At 41.6% G+C, this 12326-nt stretch overlaps 1 pseudogene; it reads left to right on the top strand.

Moving 5' to 3' along the window:
* Positions 1 to 320: 320 nt before the first annotated feature.
* On the top strand, positions 321 to 5303 carry LOC107277879 (bisdemethoxycurcumin synthase-like; annotated as a pseudogene).
* The last annotated feature ends 7023 nt before the right edge of the window (positions 5304 to 12326 follow it).

Raw genomic sequence — 12326 nt, 5'->3', positions numbered from 1 at the left:
TCATTCATAAAATGAGACTAGAGATGACTTCAATCCAAAAATCCTAATATGAGAGACTAGAATTGATGTAGACAAGAAGAGTTAACCTAGGACAAACGATTTGTGGTCTAGTAGCAATGTAGTATAATAAGATTTTTTTTGTTTTAAAAAAAATTATAATAGTTCTATATTTTATGACGATCCACTATTGTCATCGTGCTATCGTCACAGAGCCCATGCAGAGTATACTGTGACGATGATTATGACAGATACACTGTTTGGTCATAAACATTCGTCATACTGTGAACGGTCGTCATAAACTGCCTCTGTTTATGACAGATATGTGTTCTATCATCAGGTAATCGTCACAGAAGCCCAGATTTGTTGTAGCGACTTAAGTAGCATCTTAAAGATCTGAGTTCAAATTTTTATAGGAGCGAATTTCAGATTGGATTATTTCAAGTGCTAAGTTTTCAATTTAAAAGGCTGCTATATCCGATTGGACATAGAGGTCGGGTAAAAAAAACCTCTTAAAAAAAGTAAAATTAGCTTACAAATTGATGCACAAATGTAGTCGGTCAGTATATTTATGCACATTGATGCAGAAACTGAAGCCACGAAAACATATTGTTTCTTTGAAAATGGAAAAATATTTCTATTTCTACGTTTTGCTAGGTCATTCGCGGCAACAGAACAAATTCGTCTTACAATTTGTTTCTATCTGCATATCATACAATATTCCAGCAGTAGCACGCAGAGCTTCATCAAGTAAATAAATAAATTTAGTAACTTTGATTTGGACTGTCATTTCCAAAAATGCCAGTCACCTTAATTTTCATCCTTTTGATGGCAATCAAATGGTTCTCATCACTCTCCTATTATTCATTTAAATAAAGAACCATCTTCCTTAGACGAAAGGTACTAAACTACAAAGTTACATGAAATAAAATTATAATTCATAAAATTTACAAAATTTCATTCAAGATTTTTATTTAATTTGCATGTAATTTTCTTCTTCATTTATAAAGTATAGATATGGAGAAAAAATATAAAAGGGGATCGTTTTATCCTCTCTAAAATCTTTGCAAATTTGCCATGCCTTTGCCAGCCGAATCTGCTGCTCGACAACCGCGGGGACGAAGCCGCATGCGGCCGCCGTGCAGCCGCGGCGTGCGGCGATGCTCGTCATCGGCACCGCGAACCCGCCCAACTCCCTGTCGCAGGAGGAGTACACCGACTGGTACTTCTGCGTCACCAACAGCGACCACCTCACCAACCTCAAAGACAAGATGAAGAAAATATGTGAATTTCTAATTACTAAGTACTCGGTGCGTTGCAACGGGTTCATATAGGGATGGGCTGCATAGGCCTAGCTAACTGCTCTGGCATCTAATATAACCGTTTTGTTTTAACCAGATTTTGTTTTTAACCAACCCTTTGATTTTTTTTCTTGATTAATTTAAATTTGAGTTTTTCCCAAAAAAAAATAATTTGAGTTTATGGAATTTTGCTTTGAATTTTTTGTTATACTAGTACTATACCCGTGTATTACACCGGAATAATTAACTATTCGCCACTTTTACGAGTGATGATAAATTATTTGTCACTGCATTCACATGTCATAATCACATGAGGGCCACATGTCATAGAGAGCGAGTGGCAAATTCTTAATTGCCACATCTTAAAAATGACAAATAGTTAAATGTCCGTATTACACCCATAGACAATGATGTAAGGATGTGCGACATATATACAACCATAGACAATGATGGAATTTAACCGGTTATTTTTTTAACCATTTTTTTCTTGTTTTGTTTTTAACCAACCCTTTGATTTTTTTTCCACGGTTTTCTCCAGAATGGGTGGTTATGCACGTAACATGAGGGGGAGGCAGGAGGACAACTATGGTTTTGGTTTTATAATAACTAGGAAGGAAGCCCGCGCAAATGCGCGGGCAACTTATTTATAAAAGATTGGTAAAAGAAGTCATACTTCACCATATTAATTATAAGAAACGCTTATTTATTATTTATAAAAATAATGCTAAAGAAATCCTATCTCACCATATTAATTAATTATAAGGACCATAGATCACCTTATAATTATATAAAAATAAATGTCTAGACACAACAAAAAGATCATCTCTACTTCATACCAAATTGTTCATGTCTCACTTGTGTTTAAATATATGCATAAATATTTTGAAATATTACTCCTACCATTTCATGGGATAAAACCATTAAATTTGATCTAAATGCCCCTCTAATGGGTGAAGCCGACTGTAGCCACCAAGGCTTTCTTCTCTTATGCTTTGAAACATGTGTCCAGTATCGATATAGTTGTTCTCCTCGAGATCAGTGTGGAGCACAATTTTAATACCTAATTCACTATCAGCTAAAGAATCACATCGGTAAGTAAGCCATTTGAACTTTATTGCGAATAGTAGCCTCTCACTGGGGTCACCTCAACATAGTCATATGCATACCCCCGCCATACGTATAGTAGCATAGCAAACTATATTATCAATGCTTGGTGCCCTTCAGGGAATGACACATAGATGAGATGAAAGTGATACATTTTTTTTAAGGTTTTGAGTCCATTTATGGAATAGAGTTGACACTTGTTTATGGTGTTAATTGGTCTACTAAATTTTAGTGGTACAGATATAATTTTCTCTTCTGAAAATAAGCAGAGTTGATCATTCGATACTACTTCAAATAATCTAATAGCTTCAGTGGTGAGAAACACGTGGAAAAATATTTGCTTGAGTAGTAATAATTCATGAACATATGAGGTAATATGAGTTTTGATATTTTTCTTTTCTTTGTATTATTGATCTAATTCATCTTCGTGGGGTAATATATGATGGAACAATATATGTTATCAAGTTTATTTGTGCTAATTGTTAATGCTATGTATAATAATGTGAAAAGTGATAGAATGTGGTTCCATGTAATATTTTTTATTCAAAAGATAGTTAACATATTTATAAATTTTCTATAGAAAAAGTGGGTTGTAAATGAATATAATATCCACTATCAGTTATTAAAAAGCATGGAGTAATTGTTGAGATTATTTGGATAAGAAAGATATAAAAATTGGCTAGAATATTGTTTCGTATGATAACTTTTTAATCAGAATTTGCTATATATATGTCACAAATTTTACTTTGGGTCATATTTTATTATGAATGTTTTATTTTAGACTACCCTTTAACCAATATTTTCATTTTGGATTGGGTAAGCATATCAACGATCTCGGATACGTCGGCTCCTAATAATAAATTAACTGTCACAAATATAAGATATAAGATATAAGATATAGCCTAGTCAACAATGACCCTAGGAAATAAACTGGAGAGATCGAAAGGAGCCACAGCAGAGGGTAGACTGATCATGTATAAACTTTCTAATTTAAGGGTTAGAAGGACATGGTTAATATATTTTTTTATGTACGTACATATGCATGTTTTTTTTTTTGCAAATAATAGTCTCCTGTACATGCATATAAACATACGTATGTTTTCTCCGGGAGAATAGTATATATTTATTTTTCTCTCTTGCAAATACGTATGAGATTAGGAGAGAGAAATTAATTACTTTAGTACGATCTAATCTAATGATTGAAAATAATAGTTCACCTGTATATGCGTAAATCAATGGTTCAATGTTTAACTTTTATTTTTTTCAGAATATTTTGGATTTGTATTGATCTTAAGTTATCAGTTACTCCCAATCTAAATTAAATTGTGACCATTTAACTCACCATGTTTATGTTGAATTGCTTGCTATAAAATAGACCAATAGGGTGTTGAGAGAAAAGGAGATATATGTGGGCTGCACGTACGTATCTGAAGATTTTAGATTTTTTTTTTTGACACGGTACGATGACAGGGTATGTACAAAGGGGGAGAGAGGGTTATGTGTGGGAGGAGGGATGTGGATGTGGAAAGATTTTTTTTTTAATAATCTGACGGCTTGAAATAATGGGTCCACCAATTTAAGTGAAAACGGATGGACAGATGTTTCACTTTTTTCTTAGAATTTCTAGGAATTTCTCTAATTTATTAGAACGCCATATTGCGACTTAGGAGCGTTTATAGGAGACCACGTGGTGGCTTGAGAGCGTTTATAGGAAGTTTAATGAACTTTTAGTATATAATAGATAGATAGAGAAGAGAAAAAAAATTGCTTTCAGATTTCGAAATGTTTGCATGAAACTTGACAGAACTGTTGCGCAAGAATTTTGTGGAAGAGAAATTTTACAATCCTCGATAATGCACCTAAATTTTACACTTAAATTTATGGTACCTTAATATATCCAGTATCTAATAAAGATACCATGGTAAATTATCCTTTGTAAAACATTATCAGGTCACAGGAGTGGCATCAAGAAGCGGCACTTCCACCACACCGATGACACGTTCCGCGACCACCCAGAGCTCGCCGTGCGCGACCAGCCGTCGCTCGAGACGCGCCAGGACATACTAGCGACCGTCGTGCCAGAGCTCGCCGCGGAGGCCGCGGCGAGTGCGATCACCGAGTGGGGCCGCCCGGCGAGTGACGTCACCCACCTACTCCGGCATGCGCATGCCCGGAGGTGACCTCCGGCTTGCGTCCCTCCTCGGCCTCCGCCGTTCAGTGCAGCGCACGTCGATGTACTTCCACGGGTGCTCCGCAGCCGCCGCCGTGCTCCGCGTCGCAAAGGACCTCGCCGAGAACAACCCCGGCGCGCGCGTGCTCGTCGTCAGCGCCGAGCTCAGCCTCACCCTGTTCCGCGCGCCCCAGGAGGGGCATGTCGACACGATCGTCGGGCAGGCGCTGTTCGGCGATGGCGCGGGCGCCGTCATCGTCGGCGCTGGCGGGGATGAGCGCCAGGTGTTCTAGATGGTGTCCGCCGCGCAGACGGTGCTGCCCGAAAGCGAGGGCGGCGCCGAAGGGCAGCTCAACGCGTCCGGCTTGGTGTTCCGCCCTTCGTTCGAGCTCCCGGCGATGGTGCGCGACAACATCGAGCAGTGCTTGGCCGAGGGAGTCGGCAAGCATGTCGCCCATGGCGGCTGGAACGACCTCTTCTGGGCGGTGCACCCCGGCGGGAGGAAGATCCTGGACGTCGTGGAGGACCGGCTCGCGCTGGCGCCGGGGAAGCTGGATGCATCCCGGCATGTCCTGAGCGAGTACGGGAACATGTCTGGCGCGTCGATTATCTTCGTCCTCGACGAGCTCCGACGACGGGGCGACATGCCGTCGGGAGGGCTAGGCGTGATGCTGGGGATCGGGCCGGGGATCTCCATCGAGACGATGTTACTGCGTGTGGCGGCAGCTTGAAGGGAGCTCAAGGAGGGAATAATTAACTATTTGCCACTCTTACAAGTGGTGATAAAAGATTTGCCACTGGACCCAATAAAAAATTTGTCACTGGATTCACATGTTGTAGACAACGAGTTGCAAATAATTAATTGACACATCTTAAGAGTGGCAAAAAGTTAAATGAACTAAATGTATTTTTTGAATTTGAGTAAATTCGTTTTTTATTTTTATTTTTGCGAGAGAGTAAATTCGTAAATTGGTTTTAGAGCTTGAAGACCAAAAAAGCTCATACAAAATCGTACAAACGAGAGGATACATTTTTGAAACATGAGGTCTAATAAAATATTTGAGAACTTTGAAATACATGTATATACTAGATGATACACCGCACGTTTGATGCGGAACGTTGTCTATAAATATACGTGAGACAGGGAACTAAGCAACTGTGAACTGAAAAAAACTTAGGAGGGAATATAAAGATGTTCAGCAAGTGCTTATCAGGTTTTATTTGCTGAAACATGCGGATCACCGATATATTTCTAAAATTGTTAACTTAAGTCTCGATCCGTACAGCAGCTAGAGATAACTTGGTCAGTGTAGCAATAACGTACTGGGCTGTAGCAAGCTGGTGTCTAGAGGATGTTACATTGCTAAATGCCCTAGAAACAGGCACAAATTAATAGCTGCAAACTGTAAAAAATAGGGAACATAAACTTTTTATATATCGAACAAAGAGCAAATCATATATGTTTGATTTTTTTTAGCAAAAGGAAGCGACTTTCAACGAATGAAACCATTAGTCCATTACGAAACATTGATTTTACCTCAATATGTACTGCTGCACACTTTTTTTTCCAGGAGAACAGATGAAATTATCCCTGCAAAGTTTCTAATCAAACAATCAAACGGTGGAAAATATTTTAGGTGACGTAAAACAACCACAGCAAAGCAAAATAGTAATAACTACATAAAGTGGATCAATTATATAGGTTTAACAGATAAGTATATAGGATTCACAACCTAATTAAATAGGGAAGATGTCTATGTCTATTTTACTGAATACGACTTGAGAAAAAGGAGATTAATAGACGTATATTGTGCGAACTGGAAAAGAAGAGCAAAATGACACTACCTATGATTCTTCTATGAACTGAACCATACATACGGAGAGGAAATTATAATTTGCAAGATTGGAGGTTATGAAAGATGAGGTGCTGGGATCTGGGAGGTGCAGAGGAGCAAAGTGGAGTTTCGATGCTAGCAAAAAGTACACCGAAGGTCCCTCAACTTGTCACCGAATTAAAAAACGACCCCAACCGCAACACCAGATATCCGGAGTCTCTTAACTAATCAAAACCAGTCACAATAGGTCCTTTGGTGGTTTTGACCCTGATTTTAACCTACGTGACAGCTTAGTCAGCATGAGACCCACATAAACCCTACATGTCAGCGTGGTCGTGAAAGTCTCCCCCTCTTTCCCCTCCTCTCTATTCTCCTCTCTCTCTCACTCTTCTCTTCTCTTCTTTGGGCAAGCCGGCCGGCGGCTGGGGAGCAGGCCACCGGGCGAGGCGGCGGCGGTGGCCGGCCGCGAATGGCGTCGGCGACGCTGCGTCGCCGCCATCGGCGAAGCGCCCCGCGCGGGTGGGCACCGCGGCGTTGGGCGCGGAGGCAGATGCGAGGCTGTCTCGCGTCGTCAAAGTCCCCGTCTCGAGTGGCGAGGAAAGCGAGGACGAGGTTGCCATCGATCGCCGCGGGGTCATCGCCCTCCGCCTCAGCGGCGGCGAGGGCGCGCTCGGCGGTGGTGTGCGCCTCTCGGAGTCGCTCGCCGCTCGGAACCGGCTTCATTGACAACCCGCTCAGCACCGGCTTCAGCGCTGCGCCGTCCCTCGCCGCCATCCCCACTAACCAGTCTGTCGGCCGAGCGTCGTAGTGCAGGCGGCGGCGAGAAGGCAGGCAGCGGGGAGGGATGGGACAGCTATCGTTGCACAATGTTTTTCAGGTGTTGGATCTGCTGGAAGACGCATGCGAGTCATTACTTGACAGCATCGTGGCAGAGAATGCAAGCGTTTCTGCTTGATCTGAATGAAGCTATATGGAGGCAATGTAAGCATCATTTTTTCCATGTAACCATGTTCGGTATCTATCTATGCCATTTGATTGCGATTCAGATAACCAGAAAACACTCACATAAGCATGTATGTACCCATGTTCAATTGTTCATACAATGTCAGGCTGGAGACATACTTATATCTTTCATGTACACCATGATTTACACTGTAATAAAATCACCAACTCGAATTACAGAAGCTGAACTGTTTTGTTAGTAACACATTGCACATGTAGGAAGAAGCCACCTCTCGCCAAGGAGCAGCTCGCGAGCTCGGCGTCGGCGACGACGGCGAGGTAGTAGTCGCCGGTGGGCTCAGGGGACGACGAATCCGACGCGTACGTGGCCTCGGCGGTGTCCTAGTGGACGCCCACGGCCGTGTCGGCGGCGGTGGCGAGGGACCTGCTCCCGCGCTTCTTGTGCAGCACATGGTAGGCGCGCCTCGACGACGGCAAGAGCGCGTCGTCGAAGGCGACGGCAAGGCCGGTGGCTCCGGCGCAGCGCTACGCGTCCACGTGACCCGGATGAGGAGCTCCTTCCCGGAGTGCAGCGAGGCACCGTACACCGCCGTGGTTGCCGCCTACAGCGAGCGATCCAGCGCGCCGCCGCGGCCAGACCGCCGCGGCGATGCCGACCGAGCTGTTGCCGAAGCACGACAGCTCCCGCATCGCCTCCAGCTTTGGTTTTTTTTTTTCCGGCGAGATTAGCTGCCGCTTTGCTGTTGCTGCTGCAATAAAATGGAATGCGCTATGTGGCACGATGGTGGCATCGCCGCGCTCTCACACGCCGCCTCTGCTCCGCTCCGCCGGCCGCCGCTCAGCCCCGCTCGCCGCTGTCCGTTGCTACTCCCCCGCGGCAAAGAGAATGAAACGAAGAAGAGAGAAAAGAAAGGGGAAAGACGTCCGCGTCACCGGCCGCCGGACCTCCTCTCCCGCCACGCCCCGTCAGTCTGCTCTAGGGCTATCAACGAGCCGAGCTCGAGCGAGCTCGTCTGCCTAGGCTTGAGCTCGATAAGCTCGAGCCGAGCCTATAAAATATTCGAGCTTTCCGACAGGCTCGGCTCGTGCTCGACTATCGAGCTCGATTTTTAAGTAAAACAATATATATTTCAAATATAATCTTTAAAAAATAATTAATTTCAAGTAAATCATATTAATAGAAGAGAAAAAAAATAAAATAAATATATGATGTCATATAAGATATACAAATAACATATTTGATCTCCTAATTTATTAAATAACAACAAAAGTTATATATTACTGGGCTCGTTGGAAGCTCGAGCTCGGCTCGACAAAACTCACGAACTTACGGAGAGGCTCGGGCTTGGCTCGTCTGGAGCTCGAGCCGAGCCCGAATCGAGCCTAGGACGAGCCAAGCTCGAGCAGCTCGCGAGCCTTGAGCTTTTTTGATAGCCCTAGTCTGCTCCCTACTCGTCGGTTGGCCTGCGAGAGATAGAAAGAAAGGAGGAAGGGAGGGAAGAGGGGAAAGAGAGTTGACGTGGCACGCTGACGTGTGGGGTCCACGTGGGTTCCACGCTGACTCAGCTGCCACGTAGGCTAAAACCGGAGTCAAAATCACTGAAGAAACTATTGTGACCGGTTTTGATTAGTTAATGGATCCCGGATATCTAGTTTTGCGTTTGCTGACGTTTTTTAAACTCGATGACAAGTTCAGGGACCTTCGCCCCTTTGGTGTAATTTTTCCTTCGATGCTACGTGCCTATACATGGTTGGCCTGGCCCATGGTTCACCTTAACACCAAAGCAATTTTACGGTGTTATCTTTTCGCTTACTTATGCTTATTAGACAAAATTTAAATTTTTAACTTTAAATCTGGAGTTGATTTTAGGATTTTTTTTTTATGAAAATTTATTTTTCAGCCTTTGCTTTTAGATCGTTAAGAACATGTAAATAAAAATTTGAGTAAAGTCCATCACTGGTCCCTTAACTTTTACCGATGTGTCATCCCGGTCTCTAAACTCGCAAATCGACCATTCAGATCCTCAAACTTGTTCGATTATATCATCCCGATCTCTAAACTTGTAGATCACTCGTTTAGGTCCTCCAACTTGTTCAGTTGTGTCACCCCGGTCCCTAAACAGGACGGTCTAAAAACTTTATATCAAAAAATAATTCATAACTTTTTCATGTGAACTCTAATGAAGATAAACTTTATATCAAAATTATAGCCCTCGACGTGACCTACAACTTTGTAGTTGAAAAGTTTTTGAATTAAAACTGTTTAGGGTCCCAAAATATTGTTGCATGTTTATAGATTTTGTAATTTTAATTTTAAAATTACATTTTGGGACAAAATTGACTTAAAATAAAAAAAATTCAACTACAAAGTTATAGATCGCGTCGAGGGCTACAAGTTTAATATAAAGTTTGTCTTCATTAGAGTTCACATGAAAAAATTATGAATTACTTTTAAATATAAAGTCTTTAGACCGTCCTATTTGACCCAGATGATATTTAAATCCAAGTTTAGGGACCGGAGTGACACAACTGAATAAGTTGGAGGACCTAAATGAGTGATCTGTAAGTTTAGGGACCGGGATGACACAGTCGAACCTAAACGGTCGATTTGCGAGTTTAGCGACCGGGATGACACAACGATACAAGTTTAATGACCGGTGATAGATTTTACTCTAAAATTTTATTCACAGATTATTTTTCGTTTGTAAATATATCGTTGATGGAAACCTTAATCCTGCCGTGTCGTGGAATCCGCCGTAGTGGGGATCTACCATATAGATATATAGGATTTGGTCGATCAAACCAAATCCCTTTTTTAGTGGAAAATATTTGGCCGTGGGCCTTCTAGGCTCTATCAGGCCGGCGCATTTTACTTGGGCCAGATAACTGTATCGTGGCTGGGCTGGATGTTCACAGAAAATCTGGGACCACATTGACCGAACGATCAGTAATATCGACTTCTTTTTTTCCCCTTTTGCAGTTTTTCAGCCGATTAAGGAATAGCGAGTCTGTTTGAGAGCTATGCACAGTTAGAGACTTATTTTAGCCTTCAGTTTTTTTTTAAACGAATCAGTAAGCTGTCAATTTCATTAAATATAGAAGAAGTAAACTTTAAAGGTGAGAAAGAAAAAAATATCAAGGCTAAGGACCTTCGGTACGAGCAATTAAAAAGAAAGCCAACTACCGAGATCTCTCGTGCCTTCCAAGTACCATGATTTGGTATTCTGTTTGATTTTAGCCAGAAGGCTACCTATGATCAATAGCTCTTTTCTTGAAAGGTTCTACGGTTTCTTTTATTCCAGATTTTTCAGGCTACCAAGAGAGTTAATGTGCGCATGGCTTTCTTTTCTGGAGCACCTTTTGTATTTGCGTCTTTTGTATTTTAGCCTTCAGTTAAGTCATTCATGCAGCGATATACTAGAGGTATTTCCAATTCTCCATGCATGCAAGTTTGATAATGTTGCTGTTCAAGGATCTATGTTTTTTATGTTTGTTTACCGACCTTCGTACACACAATAAACTACAAATAGGGCGAGGTAAGAGTACCTCAACTAGTTAGTTTTTTATTTAACCTACCCACAGGATTTAAGTTTTGGATTTATCATGGGTGCTCATATTTACAACTAGAGTAAAGCATACGGGCGGTTAGAGGTGTGTCATCTAGTTCCCTAAACTCTCAAAATGCATATCCAAGTCTCCCTAAACTCTCAAAATGCATATCCAAGTCCCAAAACTTGTCATAGTGTGTCATTTAGGTCCCAAATCGTCACAATCTCTTCAGGATCCTACGTGGTGTTGATGTGGCATGCCACGCGGACATGACATGGCATTAATTTGACTGACAAATAGGACCCATTTAATTTTTTTTCCTTTTTCTTTTTTTCCTTCTCTTTTCCCCCTTTATTCTTCTTTCTCTGTGACCCGCCACGCGGACATGACATGGCATTAATTTGACTGACAAATGGGACCCATTTAAATTTTTTCCTTTTTCTTTTTTTTTCCTTCTCTTTTCCCCTTTATTCTTCTTTCTCTGTGACCCGCCACGCGGACATGACATGGCATTAATTTGATTGACAAATGGGACCCATTTAAATTTTTTCTTTTTCTTTTTTTCCTTCTCTTTTCCCCTTTATTCTTCTTTCTCTGTGACCCGAGGAGAAGAAAGGAAAAAAAGAAGAATGAGAAGAAAACGGAAAAGAAAAGGAAAAATAAAAGAAGAAGAAAAAATAAAATGACACGTCACATCCATGTGGCATGTCACATCAGCGCCACGTAGGATCCTAGAGGGGATGTGTCGATTTAGGACCTAGATGATACACTTTGACAAGTTCTGGGACCCGGATATGCATTTTGAGAGTTTAAGGACCTATATGACACAACCCTACAAGACTAAGGACCGCCAATGCACTTTACTCTTACAACTAATATTTGTTTATGATGACTTTATCAACCTCAAGATTTGATGGCAGAGAAGTTTAAAAAATAAATTTAATATATATATAGCACCGTATTTTGTTCTGAATGGCATTACAAATTGAATTACAATATCAACACAAGTATCAGTACATCTTCTGGAGTACTTAGCATCAGAACAATCTGGTCCATCAGGAGTATGACAGATTGTTAGCTGAACTCTTCTGAACTAACATACTGCCTCCGGAGTAACAAACTGAATTCTTCTAGTTCTAGAGATAAGCCATCAAGAATTTTCATGGCACATATGTACTGGAAACTTCCAAGAGAATTGGTTAGTGATTATCAATTCAAGAGAACTGAGTATAGTAAACCTCATGACTGAATGTACTTGTAGTTTTGTCTGTTGTCATTAAGAACTAAAGAATGTACTCCTGTTACATCTCTACCCTATAGTTAAACAAGTGGTTTTACTCATTCATCATGTGACACATCCAACGATCGAAAATAATCTGATGAGTTGCATTTGACGGCATCCGCGCC

Source organism: Oryza sativa, chromosome 11 (genome assembly GCF_034140825.1).
Source record: "Oryza sativa Japonica Group chromosome 11, ASM3414082v1".
NCBI lineage: Eukaryota > Viridiplantae > Streptophyta > Magnoliopsida > Poales > Poaceae > Oryza > Oryza sativa.
Note: the sequence above shows the minus strand (reverse complement) of the source record. Positions and strands in the feature narration are given on the sequence as shown.